This window comes from Miniopterus natalensis, chromosome 14, assembly GCF_054644295.1.
Source record: "Miniopterus natalensis isolate mMinNat1 chromosome 14, mMinNat1.hap1, whole genome shotgun sequence".
In the NCBI taxonomy this organism is placed as follows: domain Eukaryota; kingdom Metazoa; phylum Chordata; class Mammalia; order Chiroptera; family Miniopteridae; genus Miniopterus; species Miniopterus natalensis.
The window spans coordinates 22655219-22670453 of NC_142094.1; the positions used below are offsets into that span (position 1 = coordinate 22655219).

Here is a 15235-nt window from a genome sequence, read left to right on the forward strand (position 1 = left end):
CAGAAGCATGAACAGGGCTATGACCTGTGGCTCAGTGGTCCTCTCTGCTGAGGACACCAGGCCCACTGACCTTCGGGTATGACATCCCCATGGCCCACTTACTCTTGGGCTTTTGAATGATATTGCAGGATGTGTGTTTTGGTTTCTTTTCATTTCTTTTTTAAAACTAATGTTCTTTGCAGTCCTGGCCATAAAACGCTCGGGTTCGGGACAGGCGTGGAATGGCCAGAGACTGGAAACTATGCGCAGCGAGCCCCTGCTCTGTGAATTGCCCCCAAATGCTTTTTAAAGGTGGACGTCGTCAGAAAAAACAAAGTCTGCCCACGTTCCCCCAGTCATCTGATTTTTCCCCTCCTTGGGTTTCATGGGACCGATTCACTCGTCCTCCTCTGCTTCGGGGCTCAGACTTACTGGGAGGGTTTCCATTTTCAAGGCTAAATATTCTCCCACATGCATTTCATTAAGAAAGTAACTGCTGGACATGAGTTCTAGAAGCTGTTGGATTAGTCACAAGGTTTCGGTATAATTCATGTCAAAAGAGGAATAACTGGGATAAGAGGGATGCACATAGAGTCTAGAATTCAATGGATGTGGCCTTCAGAGCAGGGAGAGAGGGCAACCTGGGGCCAGCCCTGGGTCACACACCACACCTCACCTCAGCCCTCTGGCTGCCTACAGCATCTTGCCTGAGTCCCTCCCACCCCAGGGCCCACAGTATCCAGTACTCAGTGCATATATGCCCCAGGCTATACCCCACAGATCAATGTCTTTGAAGACTTTAAAGATGGTTCTCAGACTGGGAGCATGGACCACAGGAAACGACAGTATGGAATGGTGTATGATAACATGAGGTTTACAACTGAAGCTTGGACAATTGGCCAAGGTATGTCACCTCCCTGCATCTCAGTTTCCTCATCTATAAAATGGGCATAATAACCATTTCACTGAGCTGTTGAACAAATCAAATGTCTGAACAAATCAAATGAGTGATTGGCATAGTGCCTGGCAGGTATTAAGTCTCAATAAGAGGCAGCTATTAGTATTATTTTTACTTTTATTCCAAAGCCCCCGTGGTTACTTGGCACAGCCTCTCTAGCTTCCAGACATGGTACCTGGGTGAACATGAAGTTTTTGGGTCTACTCTCACCAGAGGGCATAGGGCAAAGCAGGGACAGTGGTCTAAATCCAAGTTGGTGTGCAGGAGGATGCCCCTCCCGGGCTTCCATTAGAGGGCCATCAGTGTGGAAGTCAGGTCCTGTGCTGGAGGGCTGCATGCTGTCACCTGCCTGTCTGGGGACCGGGGAGGTACCAAGGATCTTCACCCTCAGCTATGGGCCAGAGAAGCTGGAGAGAGGCCTCTCACCCAGCTACAGCTGAAGGAAAGCAGCCACCCAACCTCACCAGTGACAGAACCTCGCCAGTGTTTGGGCTGAGAAAGAGCATGTGAGGCAGATGCAGAAGAAAAGAGCCATGAAAGCTACTTACCGGGAAGCCAGGTCTTCCAACAGGACCCTGAAATAAAGGGGGAAGAGTGAAGTTTCCGAAGGTAAGGGTATTGTAACACTGATGGTTCCACCCTACCCTACCAACTATGTGACCTTGGAGTCACTTGAGCTCTACAAGCCTCTGCTATTTTATGAACAAAATGAAGGGAGGGCCTTGATCACATTCAAGGATCACATTCAACCAGGGCTGACAGCTGGACATCATATATTTCCCTGTATTCCTCCAGAGAAAGAGGCATCCCTACTTCCCTTAGTCATCTGTTTCAGTCTCACACTTCCCATAATTAAGAAATTCTCTCTTAAATCTAGTGCAGGCATGGCCAACAGATGTCAGCGTGAGTGCGGACCTCAATGGGTTGAATTAAGCACTATGTTTAAAAACCTGCTAATTGATTAGCAATGTCTGCCACGGCCATAAGGTTGGGGCAGCGGTGGTCACAAATTTTGAACCACTTAAAAGATTCCTGCTGCTACTAAAAGCCATCATTCTGTGGTTGTGTTTTCCAGGCACTGGTGGTCCTCGTGCCCACAGGAACCTAGCTAGGTCTCCCAACTGGAGTACAGAGCACCCCAGAAGGGGCCCCTGACATACAACCAGAGGGCAGCAGATGGGCATTGTGACCAGCTGCTATCTCCCCATCTCTCACCTCTGGCCAACAGCAATATTTCTTTGCAGAAGCCGAGAGAACAGGGCTAGGAGGTGATTCCCACCCTGGCCAGCTTCCCATTTCCTCATCTTGCCTGCGGTTTTCAGTCCCAGTTGAAAGATTCAGGACTCCTCTGTGTCAGGCTGAGAATGTGGGACAGCTACTTGGGTTCCTCCCCTTCACTTGATGGCTCTGGTGGTGGCCAGGTGAGCAGGGATTATAGGGAGAGACTTGGATGCAACCCTTCTCATTTGCTCCTGTACTGCAAAGCCCATGGCACTGGCAGCGCCCTCTCTGGCTGGGAACAGAAGCTCTCAGAACAACCATTCCTGGTGACGCCAGGCCCTCCAGTCACTCGGGGACCCAGAGCTGAACTGCAGGGTTAGCTCAGCGGCCTGGCTGTGGGGAGAAGTGTATGGGGGAGGCCCCAGGAGTGGGGGAGGTGAGGACTCTTTTTGGCTTTGTCAAGAAAGAAGGGGGAAAGCAGCCCATTTCCAGCAGGTGGTCTGTCGAGGTTTCCTATGGCAGAGTTTATTTTGGAAGATTGATGACAGGAATTGAGATCTGACATCCAAGACTCGCCGTGATCAATCATCCCCCTCCTTTCAGGGAATGACAGGGTTTTCCTCCCTCCCTGGAACTCAGAGGCAGGGAGCGGGGCGTCAGCGTCAGCGCGGGTTCAATGCACCGCGCAGGACGCACGTGGAAGAATAAATAATGTTTTATTACAGACTGCGCTGGCTGCTCTCGCAGGTACCGGTCAAGAGGGAAAAAAACGATGGAAATGCCTTCTCTGAGGGACAGATGAAACCTGGCTGCTTTCAGTAACCTTGAGAAAGATCTGATGCCGAGGGCTGGGCCCTTTCAACTTCAGTCTCCAGCCGCCCCCGCGACCTCTGGGTCTTTTGTTGGGGTATCAAATGCTATCCTTAAGAAGACACGCTCCTGTTCTCTGGACCTATTACTTCGGGGGCGAGTCTCCTTGAACACTTCTCAGGTTCTCTGGAAGTGACTTGGCTCCCCGCCCTGCCCTGGACCTGTGACGATGCCAGGGGAAGGAGCTTGCGGTGCTGTCTATAATTTGTGTTGTCTCCGAATCTAACTGCTGACACTGCTCTCCTAACAACCACCACCACCACCTGCCCAAAGTGACGTGGCTATAATGGAGCTGCCCACACAGCGGGGTGAACATCACATCCTTGGGACCAGTCCACACTTACAGCCACTCACTGACCTGTTTACTGAATGGGCAGGAGACCCCCAAGGACTGAAACTGAATAGAGATGATCTCTTTCTTCTTTTTAATACCTGGTGCTTCTTTGAGTCCGGTTCTTTGGCGGACAAAGGAGCTGGCTAACAAAGGGGCATGCCAGCCTTTCAGATTGAAATTGGGACCTGCTCTAGGGGCGGCCGTTGTCTGGCCCCGGAGGGGTGCAGAGGTGCACCGAAAGCAAAGTGGTGGCCCTCTTCCCTGTGTCAATGTGCTGGAGGTGAGATAGGCCAGTAAACCAGGGCAAGTAGAACAGGGAAACTGAGACAGCTGAGCAAACTGGCCGAGCAATTTACAGCTAGGTGAAGAAGGTCACCTTCCTAGAGATAACATCTAGGCCTCAGTTGAATTTCAGCTCCAGGCTCAGAAAAGCAGCAAAAGCAGGTGGGCAATGCCAGGACAAGCTGCAATGACTAAGGAACCCCTGCCCTGGCGCTGACCAATCAGTATATGACCCTGAAAAAGCACACCTGGAAAACTGATGAATATTCTGCTGAAACTCTCCCCTGAGACCTCCCCTAAGATTCCTGTCTGCAAGAGAGATATAACCCTCAAGACAAAGAGCTCAGTGTGTGCTCTCCCTCTGGGGAGCTTGCCTGCACCATTTCCCTTCCCCTCCTCTTCCCCACAGGCATGCATCTCCTAAACTCTAAGGGACCCCATAAAACTTGCAACTAGGGGAGCAATGGGCAGCCACAGTTCGTCCTGGGCTAACCCCCTGCACCTGTCCCCAAGGTCTTCTTTTCTCTGGCTTCCCAGAGAGCTAAAGTAGCCCCACCTCCACTCATTTCTTTCCTATAACATTTTTAGAGAACAAAAGCAGCCCTGCCTAGGCTCTCCTATTGCTTCTTCTACGCTGAGCCCTTCCTTGTTTCACTGTCCCCAGCTTTAATAAACGTACCCTAATAGTCACCTGGACTTGCGTTGTGAAATTTTTCCTGCATGAAGCCAAGAACCCACACACTACCGGCTGGCCCTAGGCAGACCCTCCTGGGGCCAGGTCCCTTGTTTGGTAACAGAGGGAAACTGCAGACTTCTCTGGAGAGTGTAGGGGCTCCCCTGGAAGACAGCAGGCCAGCTGTCAGTCCCCCCACCCAGGACCCAGTTACCAGCAGGGAGCAAGGCCTTTCGGATGTGTGAGACCAGGCCGCAGCTGGAGTTACTTACAGGAGGTCCTGAAAGAGAGAGAAAATGCCAGGGTCAGTGTCGCTGATGAAAGTGTGGGGAGGGCTGCCTTAGAAGCAGCGTCCAAGAATTCTTCAGCGGAGGGGTTTCCATCTGGTCTTCGATGTTTGTATTTTCCTGGCCCACTTTCACCAATATAATCGCTTCTCCCTTTATTTCATCTCCAAATTTTCATAATTGGATGAGAAATTCAGAGGTCTGGACCCCAGGCACAGCCCTGCTAGGCCCTAACTTCCCGCCTCAGCTTTCCACCCTATAAAATGGGCTATTTGGGATGTACCTCAGCTCGTGTACACAGTTGTTTTGTGGCACACAGGGTGGTGGGGACCAAGGCCCATTGCAAAAGGTCAAAAGTATAACGGAACCCAAAGAGATTATGATTATCAGCATTGCTATTGTCCTCTGCAAGCTTCTGTGAAACGCAACAGAAACACCCAGGAAGCAGCAGGGTGGAAGGAAGCTTTTCATTGGGTTCCCTGCCTGAGGTCTATCGGCCTGTCCTGGTTTCTGTTCAGCTGTGAGTCAGGCGGTTCTGCCCTCCTGGGTCTACTGCCCACTGCTTCTTTCTCACCTCCCACCTCTGCTCCAGCTCCACGCCCCCCTCTTTCCCCTTCCCTTTTCCTTTCCCTTCCCTTCCTTTCCTGTCCTTTCCTTCTAGTTGTGTCCACTTGCCTGCCTCCCTCCCACAGGCCTCAGCAGTAGCCCTATCTCATTACTGACAATGGCCAAGAATTACAAATTCAAACGCTCTGCAAAAAGGGGCAGGAGGATGGGAGGGGAGGGAAGGGAGAGCAAAGCATCCGAGGGAAGATAGTGAACTAGAAGGTATTTCTGCAGAACATGAGTCATGAAACCCCCAGGGCCTGTGGGATTCCCAGCTGGCCCCGGTGCCTCTGCCCAGCCCCTGGCGACCTGGCCACTTTAACACAGCTGCTACTCCAGTTGCTTCTTTTATGCTCAGCCAATAAAGGCTCCTTGTGTTTCCCCTCGCTCCTCACGTTCCCAAAGCCGGCTTCCTTCTCTCCACCTTCGTCTGCCAGCTTCTCTGTCCTGGTCCCCATCCAGAAAGAAACATCCTCTTTGTTGCTGGCCTCTGTCAAGCCATCATGTTAAGGGGGAACAAAATGTTTTAAATTAAAAAATAAAAAGTCAAGAGGTGTAGTGACTGGGTGAGGGGGCCCCAGGCAGCCCTGCAGGCCAGCGCAGGCTTTCACAACAGCAGCGGGGAGGGAGGCTGAGGGAGGAGGGCAGCATCTGGGACCTATTAGGCTGAGGGGCAGGGGAATGTCACCCAGAATCTGAAAATATCCCCCGAGTACAGCTTGCTAGAGGGGCCAGCACAGCTGGAAAGTCCTTGCCTCCTGGCTGGGGGAAGTATCCTCATGAGAAGCAGGCTGGTGACAAAGTTCGGCCCACAGCAATTTTTGGATGGTCCCATGACCTCCGGGCCTGCCAGTGCCCTGGCTCTCAGTGCTGCAGGCTGCAAGGGGGTCCCTGGTGATGCAGCAGAGCTCTGGCGATGGCCCTGCCCGTTAGCAGCCTCGGCTGCATGGGTACCACCAGATGTAGCCGGGTAGCTAATATGGGATTTGGCACTCTGCCGGGTCCCAGAAGAGCCATTTGCTAGTCCGCCCTAAGTGATTTCAATTATCTGGAAGATTTCAAGTGTTTTCGTATCCACCGCAACCATCACTGCACATACCTCTGGTCCTTACTCCGTGCCAGGCACGATTCTGAGCGTTTTCCTTTTGGGAGAAGGTTCTATTACCCTCAGCTTGCAGATGAAGAAACAGAGGCATGGAAATGCTGAGTTACTCCCCCATAGTCCTTCGCTACGGTACCTCTATCCATGTCTCTCAGTCAAAAAGCTACTCACTCCACCCAGAATTGCACGTAGAGCGGCTCCCTCTCCACACCTCTCCCCGCCTCTCCTCTCTCCACACCCAGCCCTCCCAGCTCTTTCCCGGATCCTTTTTCTGATGCAGGAGAGTGTGGCTCTGCCCCTCCAGGCTAGCATCCTCCCACCCGTCCTTACACCAACTTCAGCAGCGGGAAAGCACCTACAGTATTTCTCAGTTACTTCTGTACCTTAGGAAGGGGAAGGGAGACAGGAGAGTTATTGAAAAGGCTTCTGCTATCACAAACACCCCTCCCTCATCAATGACAATCCTGAAGGGTTCCCCTAGAAAATTTTTAGCCCCTTGGGAAAACTGAACTGCTGCCCCACCCCTGCAGCTTTCATCAGACTTCTAGGTTTCAGAGCAAACGCTGCACCTGACGCTGTGTTCAATGCCCTGCAGCACCAAGGTGCCTGGGGAGACAGTGGCTCTGTGAAATCCAGCAATGCCTTGACGTCACTGGTTGGTCTTCTGTGTGAGCCACTTGCTCAGTAACATGGCTATTGACTGACCTGTCTCCCTGGCCATGCATCAAGGATATGATTGTCCCAAGCATCGTCAAGTCCCCATTGTATAGATGGAGAAACAGAGGCCCAGGGAGGGTAGTGACCATGCAGGGTCACTGTGTGGCTGGGTGACTGGAATGGGAGAGAACCAGGTCTCCTGACTCCCTAGTCATGGGTCTCCCTAACAAAGCACACTGTCTCTTATGCCTGTGTAGTTGACCCTGCAGAGGTACAGCCACACCACCACATCCTGAGGGAGGAGGACCCCACCCACACCTACTGCAGCAGGGCGAATCATGAAGACTGTCCCAGTTCCCCTCCCAGTTCCCCGGGGGGAGCAGAGCAGCCTGCCGTAGGCCCCCAGGGAAGGGTCCCCAGCAGCTGCCAGGGTGCGGCAGTTCTGCCCAAGATCTTCCTCTGTCACCCACTGTCATGGTTAGGACATGGCTGTCCTTCCCAGGGTTTGGCTGACCTCCTAGTAAGCAGTAATGTCCCTCCTAAATTACATGTAGGAATGGTTTCCTAGGGAGAATCCTGGGGTAGTATTCTGGGTCATGGCTTTCTTTGGCCACTTTTTATATATTCATTCATTCATTCATTCACTCAAGAAACTTTTTAAAAAATATATCTTTATTGATTTCAGAGAGAGGAAGGGGGAGAGAGAGATAGAAACATCAATGATGAGAGAGTCATTGATCGGCTGCCTCCTGCACACCCCCTTCTGGGGATCGAGCCCACAACCCAGGCATGTGCCCTGACCGGGAATCGAGCCACTATCTCCTGGATCCTAGGTCGATGCTCAATTGCTGAGCCACGCCCGGCCAGGCTCAACAAACACTTAATGATCACCTACCATGTCAGTTTTTGTGCTGGGCTATGACTCCACAGAGATGAATAAAGCACAGTCATTGCCCTTTGCGGAAGGAAAACTTCATTTTTTAAGCACCGAATGTCTTCCAGGCCTGATGCTACGCTCTAGTGATACGGAGATGAATAACGCATTTTCTCCTGCTGAGAAGTCAACAGTTTCCTATGTTAGAAAGCTGGAGAAAGTCCAGAGAAGAGGCCTAAGACTAACAAAAGGATTTAGGAGAAAGGTTTGCTGCAGAAGGATTCATTCTTTCAGTCAACAGCTTTCACTGAGTGCCCATTACGTGCAGGTGTAATGCTGAGTATGGTCATTATAACAGGACATTTAATCCTTGCAGCAGCCAGGCGAGGCTGGCATTGCCATCTTCATATCATAGACGAGCAACCTAAGGCTCAGAGGTAAGCAACCTGCCTAAGGTGGTCTCCTTGTTTTAAGTGGCAGTGTGTGAGGTTTTTCTTTTTCTCTTTTTAGGTTCAATTTCCATATAGTAGAGCCTGAATTTGAACCAGCTCTCTCTTACCAGGAGCCTGTGCTCTCCATCTAGAGGTCATGAAGGTCATCAGGGGTGGGATGACCTTCTAGGTAAACTCTCACACCCTCCCCAAGGGCTTGGCCTTGCCCAGACCCTGGATCCAGTCCTGGTCCTGGTTAGGAAAGGAAAGAGTGATAGGATGTGCCCAGGGTCAACGTCGTATGAGCTGTGATCTGACCCTGCTTGACTGCTGGGCTCCCAGCAGATGGGGTCCTAGCCCTGACCCATGCCTGCTGGTGCTTGTTGCCAGGCTGCCTGAAGCTGACCACCTGCCATTTGGCTCTGCCACGTGCCGGCCCACTCATTCTGCCAGGACAAATGCTCTGCCTCCAGGGCTCTCCTTTGAGCTGGGTGACTAACAGTGCCTGTCACGCTCTGCTTGTTGGAGCAGGGATTCTCAACTGGAGGGGATTTTGTCCCCCAGGGGATAGTTGGCAATATTTGGAGTGATTTTTGATTGTTACAACTACCTGCTCTGGCCTCTAGTGGGTAGAGGCCAGGTGTGCTGCTAAACATCCTACAATGCCCAGGCAGTTTCCTACAACAAAGCACTATCTGGCCCCAAATGTTAATCGAGAAGCCTGCACTGGACTAAAGGGACTAGTGCTGCTTCCAGGCTCCTTGTGTGCCTATGGTTCTGCCTATGCCCCTGGGTTGGGGCGCCAGCCCTCACTCCATCCTGTGGTTTGCCAACTCTTAGGATCCCATTATTCTATAGGTTGGCCTTTTCTACCTCAAGACCTTGTTAGGACAAATAATAATTCATTTATTGAGCATTTATTCTGCGCCTGACACTATGCAAAGAACTTTATGTACCTTATTTCACCCAGTCTGCTCAACAACCCAGTAAAGTAGCTATTATTATTATTCCCGTTCCATAGATGAAAAAGCTGAGGCCCAGAGAGTTCAAGGTATGTGTTCACGGTCGCAGAGCTCACACATGGCCCTAGAACCCAGATCTGCCTGACACCAAGGAAGGGCGAGCACAGCTTGGCACAGCCTCCTAGGACCATGGGGTCCTGAAGCTTGAAGGAGGCACACATAGGAGAAATAAGGGAGTAACCTCTGCTTTAGGGAGAGGTGAAGGAGGGAAACACTTGCAGCTTCAAAAACCATCGAGAGAAATTCATCAGTGACAGGCATGATGGCAGGTTAAGGGAAACTGAATGAGCTTGGAGGCAGCCTCTGTCCTTTGAGGTTGACATCAAAGAGAAAAAGCCCTTTTCTCTTATAGCCCTGCGGCAGGAATATTGACTTTATAGGGAGGTCTGACTACGATTTCAGGGCAGACTGTCTGGATCTGGTGCCCCAGGAACATGTCTGACAAGTCATGCTTTTGACCGACAGAACCCTTCCTCATAGCTTCGCTCACTGAGATTCACCACAATCCAACCTCCATTTTATAGATGAGGACACTGAGGCTCAGAAGGGACAAAACTGGCTTATGGCTCAGTGCTGACAAGTGATCCTGAATCCTAATCTGGAGCTCTTCCCAGAGCTTCAAGGGAAGACAGGAGGCTTTACATTTCTTAGAAGAAATCTACAGCTACTTGGACGGTGGTGTGCTGGAGCCATCTCATCATGCAGAGGGACTGGGAGGTGTGAACATGGAAGGGACAGGAGCCAGCAAGACCCCTCCAGTTTATTTCATTCCCTGGCCCCAAGAAGTCCCTGGCTGGCCTACTGCTGCCACATCTGGAGCCAGTGGAGGGCAACTCCAGCGGCCACCTTCCTGCAGATGCCATGGAAGCCGCTCTCCAGCCTGTTGGGGCCTTGGGCCAGCTCCAGGGGTTTCTGGACCACTCTGCCCTTGGCAAACCCCTCCCTTCAACCCAAAGGCTGTCCCCTTTATGTCCTGGCTCCCCATCTTATTTGGTGAGTGCCTGGAGACAGGAGGGAGTGGTGGGATGGGGGAGGCTCAGATGCCTTGCCTGTCATTTCTGGATACGGAGGGCGTGCCTGGGTAGCACTGTCTTGGTTGCCTCCCCAGCACCTGTTTCCCCTTCCGCCTTCCTAACAGAACCCTGATTTTATTCTGGTCTCTACCAAATCTTCACATAGTCCATGTCTCCAGGGAAGAAGATCCTAGGCCTAGCTAGGACGGGGTGAGGGTAAGTGCTTGGGGCCAGGAACCCTTGTGCAGAAGGCTCTGGTGAGGTTGGTTTTAGAAGGCAAATGGGGAACATCCACGGACAGCTGAGGACACTGAAGGACAGGAGATCCCATTCTAATGCCTACAGTTCCCACCAACCCAGATTCCCACGCACCCTGTAACGGGGGGAGCGGCCCTGAGGCTCTGGGAGTGGCTGCGAGGGCTACTGGGCTGGAGGGCTGGAGACCACAGACAGGGGGGAGGAGACTGGGTCTAGGGACCTGGCCATGTGGGGACCTGGCTACAGGGGCCCTGCCCAGGGGACAGGGGCCAATGCTCAGCCCCTGGCTGGATGGACAACATATCAGGCTAAAGAATGGCCACAGGCCACGCCTATGTCCCCTCTCCAACACCACGACAGCGGTAACCCTGGGGGGAGAAGAGAGAAGGGAATGGTGTCCTGAACCGGCGGAGCAGTGGCTGCTACTCTGGGCCCTCTTTCCCGCCCTTCAGCAGAGGCAGGGGCTGGGAAGCAAAGCCGAGCGCAGTCAGGAGGGTGAAGACAATCGCTTCTTTGCGCACGTGCTGCGTCCCTGTCATGCTCACTTCATAATATGTATTATCAAGAACATCTGCTCAGTGCCAGCCTTGTGTGGGTTGCCGTGCTAGAGGCTGTCAAAGACAGACATTGTCCCTGTTCTTGGGGGCTTCCTCCTCAGCTCAGGAGATGCCTCCCCAAGTGCCACCCCTGCGTGTCACATATCACATGTCACTCCTCAGGTGACACCCCTGACACTGTCCAGAGGCTTGAGCTTCTGGCCGGCTTCTCCCTCGAGCGAGGCTCATCTGCTGGTCACCCTTCCTACTGTCTCCCACAGACCTCCACACTGAGGCCAGGAGCCCCAGAGTCAGGCTCTGGCCCCCAGGCTACAGGGCCAGTTAAACAGGAAGAGGCGGGGTTACTCTGGTTATTTTTCTCACCCTTCAGGCATCCAGATTAGAGCTGGGTTTGCTGCAGCTCTTGGAAAGATGCCGTCCTTTCTCCCTCAGGGCCTCCACCCACCTGGGTCCCCACTCCCCAGTGAGCTCCTGCCTGGGGTGCTATGTGGCTGGATGGGCCTGTTCTATTCACGTCCAGCCTTTCTGCCTTTTCTAGGCTGTTTTAACTTTCCTCATTCCACCCACAAAAAACCCTGAAGGGCTGTGTAGGTATCGGCAGTCCCGTTTTACGGGTGAGGGACCAAGATACAGGCAGGGGAAGTGGTACCCCGAACCTCCCAGGGGATGCCCAGCCGACTCCAGTCTCCTCTTCCCACTCCCACCCTCTGACCAGTTCCCTGCTTGCAGAACTGGTCCCAGTGACCAGTGACTATACTGCAAGAGGCAAGTGGCCTTAGCAAGACCCTTGACTGTCACTCCCAGCACTCCAGCCCTGAGCCAGAGTTTGCTTTCTTCCCTTGGTGTCACATGCGTTCCTGCAGGAGGACAGGCCTCTGAGGCACCACACCTCTGACCCTGGACTGTCCTCCTGATGCCAGATCTGACCACTGTAGCTGAAGTTCCTGGGAAGGCCCTGCTTGAGGAGGCTCAAGCGTCACAGCTCTGCTGGCAGGACCCCACTCCTTGACTGCTGGGAGCAGAGAGGCCGGGTCGCGGCCCTAGTCAGATCCACACAGGACGCTACCTCTCAGAGGCCTGGCAGAAGCCGCAGGCTTCGCAGGTAGATGTCCTGTGCTTCCCAAGGAAGGGCTTTTTTATTTTAGAGTAATATTTTTGGACAACCCATCATGGGGCTGGCATCCAGAGTCTTTGTCTCATCATTGCTATAAACACTAAGGTTTACTGAGCACTCACCAGCCACCACCAAGAGCTGAACATGTTATACATGAACTCATTTACTCTCCACAAGAGTCCTATAAGGTAACTGCACTATCACTGACCACTAACAGATGAGAAAACTGAGGCAGAGGTGAAGTTACTGGCCTATGGTTGTACAGCTAGAACCCAGGCATATCCTTAGCCCCAAACTACGCAGTATCTCACTGAGTAGCCACAACAACCCTGACAGGCAGGTCAGTGCTATTATTGTTCCATTTTTCACATGGGGCTCGAGGCACAGAGAAGTTAAGTAATTTGTCTAAGGTCACACAGCCGGCGAGTGGCAGAGCCGGGACCTGGAACCAGATGCACTCTAACACTTTCCTTTCTATCCCTTTACATCGATCGCTTCAGCTGGGAAAGCAAGTAGGAGTCAGCAAAATTTAGGTGGTGGGGTGACAGGGTCAGTCAGACTGCTGAGAAAGAAAATCTGCGGTGAGTCCTTTTTAGTCTCTTTGAGGACTGCACGGCTTTATCCAAGGGCCAACTTCAGGCCACTCCCATCTCTTTCTTAAAGGGGGGTCCCCGAGCACCCCCAATGAGGGTTAATGGCTAATGCCATCCAGACACTGCCTGTCTGAGCAAGAACCATAACTTGCCACATGCACACATGGTCTCACTGCTCCTCCCTTTACTTAGAAGGAATGGAATAGAAACCTGACTTGACAACTTGGACCTTCTGTTTATTAAATTGAGCTCCAGCCCAGAATCACAGGTAAGAGCATGGGCTTTGGAACCAAACAGCCACAGTCAAATCCTGACTTTGCTACTTACGAGCTGTGTGATCTTGGAGAAGTTGTTTAACCTCTCTGAGTTCCAGTGTCCTTTTCTGTAAGATGAGAAAAATGATATATCTACCTTGTTGGAGTTTGAGGAGTAAATGAGAGAATACTGGTAAAGGGGTGAATACTGTTCCTGGCTTAAGTAAGCACTCAATAAACTATTGCTAGGATAACTCCTGTGGTTATGAAGTTGGAAACGATGATGTCCTACCCCTGAAGGGTATGATACCTTCCTCTGTGTTCTAACAGAAGAGCAGCTAACACCTAAAGAGCTCTTTCCATGTGCCAAGCACCATTCTTAATGTTATATGGATATGACCAAATTCAATCCCTACAAGCCTTATGAGATGGATCCCTTTGTTACCCTGCTTTCACAGATGACAAAACTAAGGCACAGAGAGGTGGAGTCTCCTGCTTGGGGTCCCAGGCTGGTGAGGGGCAGGCTGATTCCAGGGTCCAGGCTGTTAGTCCCCCTGCTGCACTGCATTCAGATGAGCCCCCGAAACCCTGGAAACTATGGAAAACAAACAGGCAGGGCCAGGGTGAGCTGAGATAAGCAGAGCAGGATGGATGGGGCTGGGTGACCACTGAATAAAATAGTACAGATGGAAGTCACCAGGTTTGAACTGACGGAACAAATTACGCATTTTCTTGCTTCCTTGGGCCCCTGACACTTCCAGGGGGAGGTCAGCATCAGAAGTCCTGAGTGAGGAAATCTCAGAGGTAGGTCTTGCCGGTGGAGATTACGGGCCCAATTCTGCAGATTCAGGCCAAGGGCAAGCATTGTTCTCTGGCCTCCAGTTTCCTGGAGCAGCCTCCAGCACAGGACAGAGGGGCAGGGCTGCCGCACAGATGGCAAAAGTGGGCCTGGGGAATGCGGAGAGGCTCTGTCCGGCTGCCCCTGTGTGCTCAAGGTGGAAATCAATCAGGACCTCCACTCTGTTCTGATAAGGATCTGGAGTCTCACTTGAACCCCTCACCCTTGACTGAATCTTCAAGAAGCAGTGAGATGCTCCTATTTGCCCTGGAGTTATCTCCCAAGGAGAGTTACTTCCTGCCCCACCCCCACCCCTCACTGGGTCCTTCCCAGGAAATCAGCAGCTGAGCAAGTGATGCTCCCTTGTCACATCCAAAAGGCACAAACAGTTCTCAGCAAAAGTCTCAGCATGTGCTCTGCCATTCCTTACCACCTCCTCCAGGCACTTGGCTTTGACTTATCGCAACCTCCATATGGTACCATACTCAATTCTCTCCAAGTCTCCAAATATTGTTAGTTATCATTCTCATTTCTATGTGTAGATGCCAATTCCATGTTTTCTACCTGGCTTTTCTGTTAGATTGCAAGATTTCTATTGGGTGTGGTCATTTATTCTTTAGTCACTACTCCAAGAGGAGCTGAGAGAGACTAGATGCTGCAAACTCTGGTGCCTACAAGGAGCCAGGCACGTAACATAAGCAAATGAAACAGGCAGGTGTGATGCGATAGGGAGTGGTAGAGACTGTGGCAAAGTGCTAAGGGCTTGCTCGTGTTTCTAAAATGGAGTTACCACCCATCAACTCTAACCAAGTCCTGCCGGGTGGGGATGAAGACCCATTATTGTCAGATCTTGAAAATATTCAAGAAAAGCCCCAAGTTGGATATTTTATATAAAATCTTCTGATTTCTAAATATTGTTACTAATTTAAGAAAATTTAAAACCAAGTCTTACAAGCTATATTTGGACCTCAAGCCGCTAATTCACAATACACAATCTCTGGGGACCTTCCAGGCCTGATCTGTTCCAATTCCACAGCCCAGAACTGCTGGCCCAGAATATGTGCTCAGAAAATCTCTGCTGAATACACGGATGAGTGCAGGGGTGGGCCCACTGGCTATCACCTAAATGAAGGAACTATGAAGAAACAATGTCACAACAGTGTTTGGACAATGAGCTTGTGTTTGCGGGCTAGCTTTTACTACGTGTGGAATTGTTTGGTTATGCCATCTTCAAGCAGATTTACACTCTTCTCTTTTTTCCTCCCTCCTTCCACTGGACGTGGAAGCCCCGAGGTAAAGATGCGCACTGAAC

At 51.6% G+C, this 15235-nt stretch overlaps 1 protein-coding gene across 1 annotated transcript in view; it reads right to left on the reverse strand.

Annotated features, from left to right (window-relative positions):
- LOC107526029 (uncharacterized) overlaps positions 1 to 1667 on the reverse strand; it is a 47395-nt gene extending 45728 nt beyond the window's left edge. Inside the window, exon 1 of the mRNA XM_087824379.1 lies at positions 1486 to 1667. The gene's annotated coding sequence lies outside the window, so the exon portion shown is untranslated. The remainder of the gene's footprint in view (positions 1 to 1485) is intronic.
- Positions 1668 to 15235: the final 13568 nt, after the last annotated feature.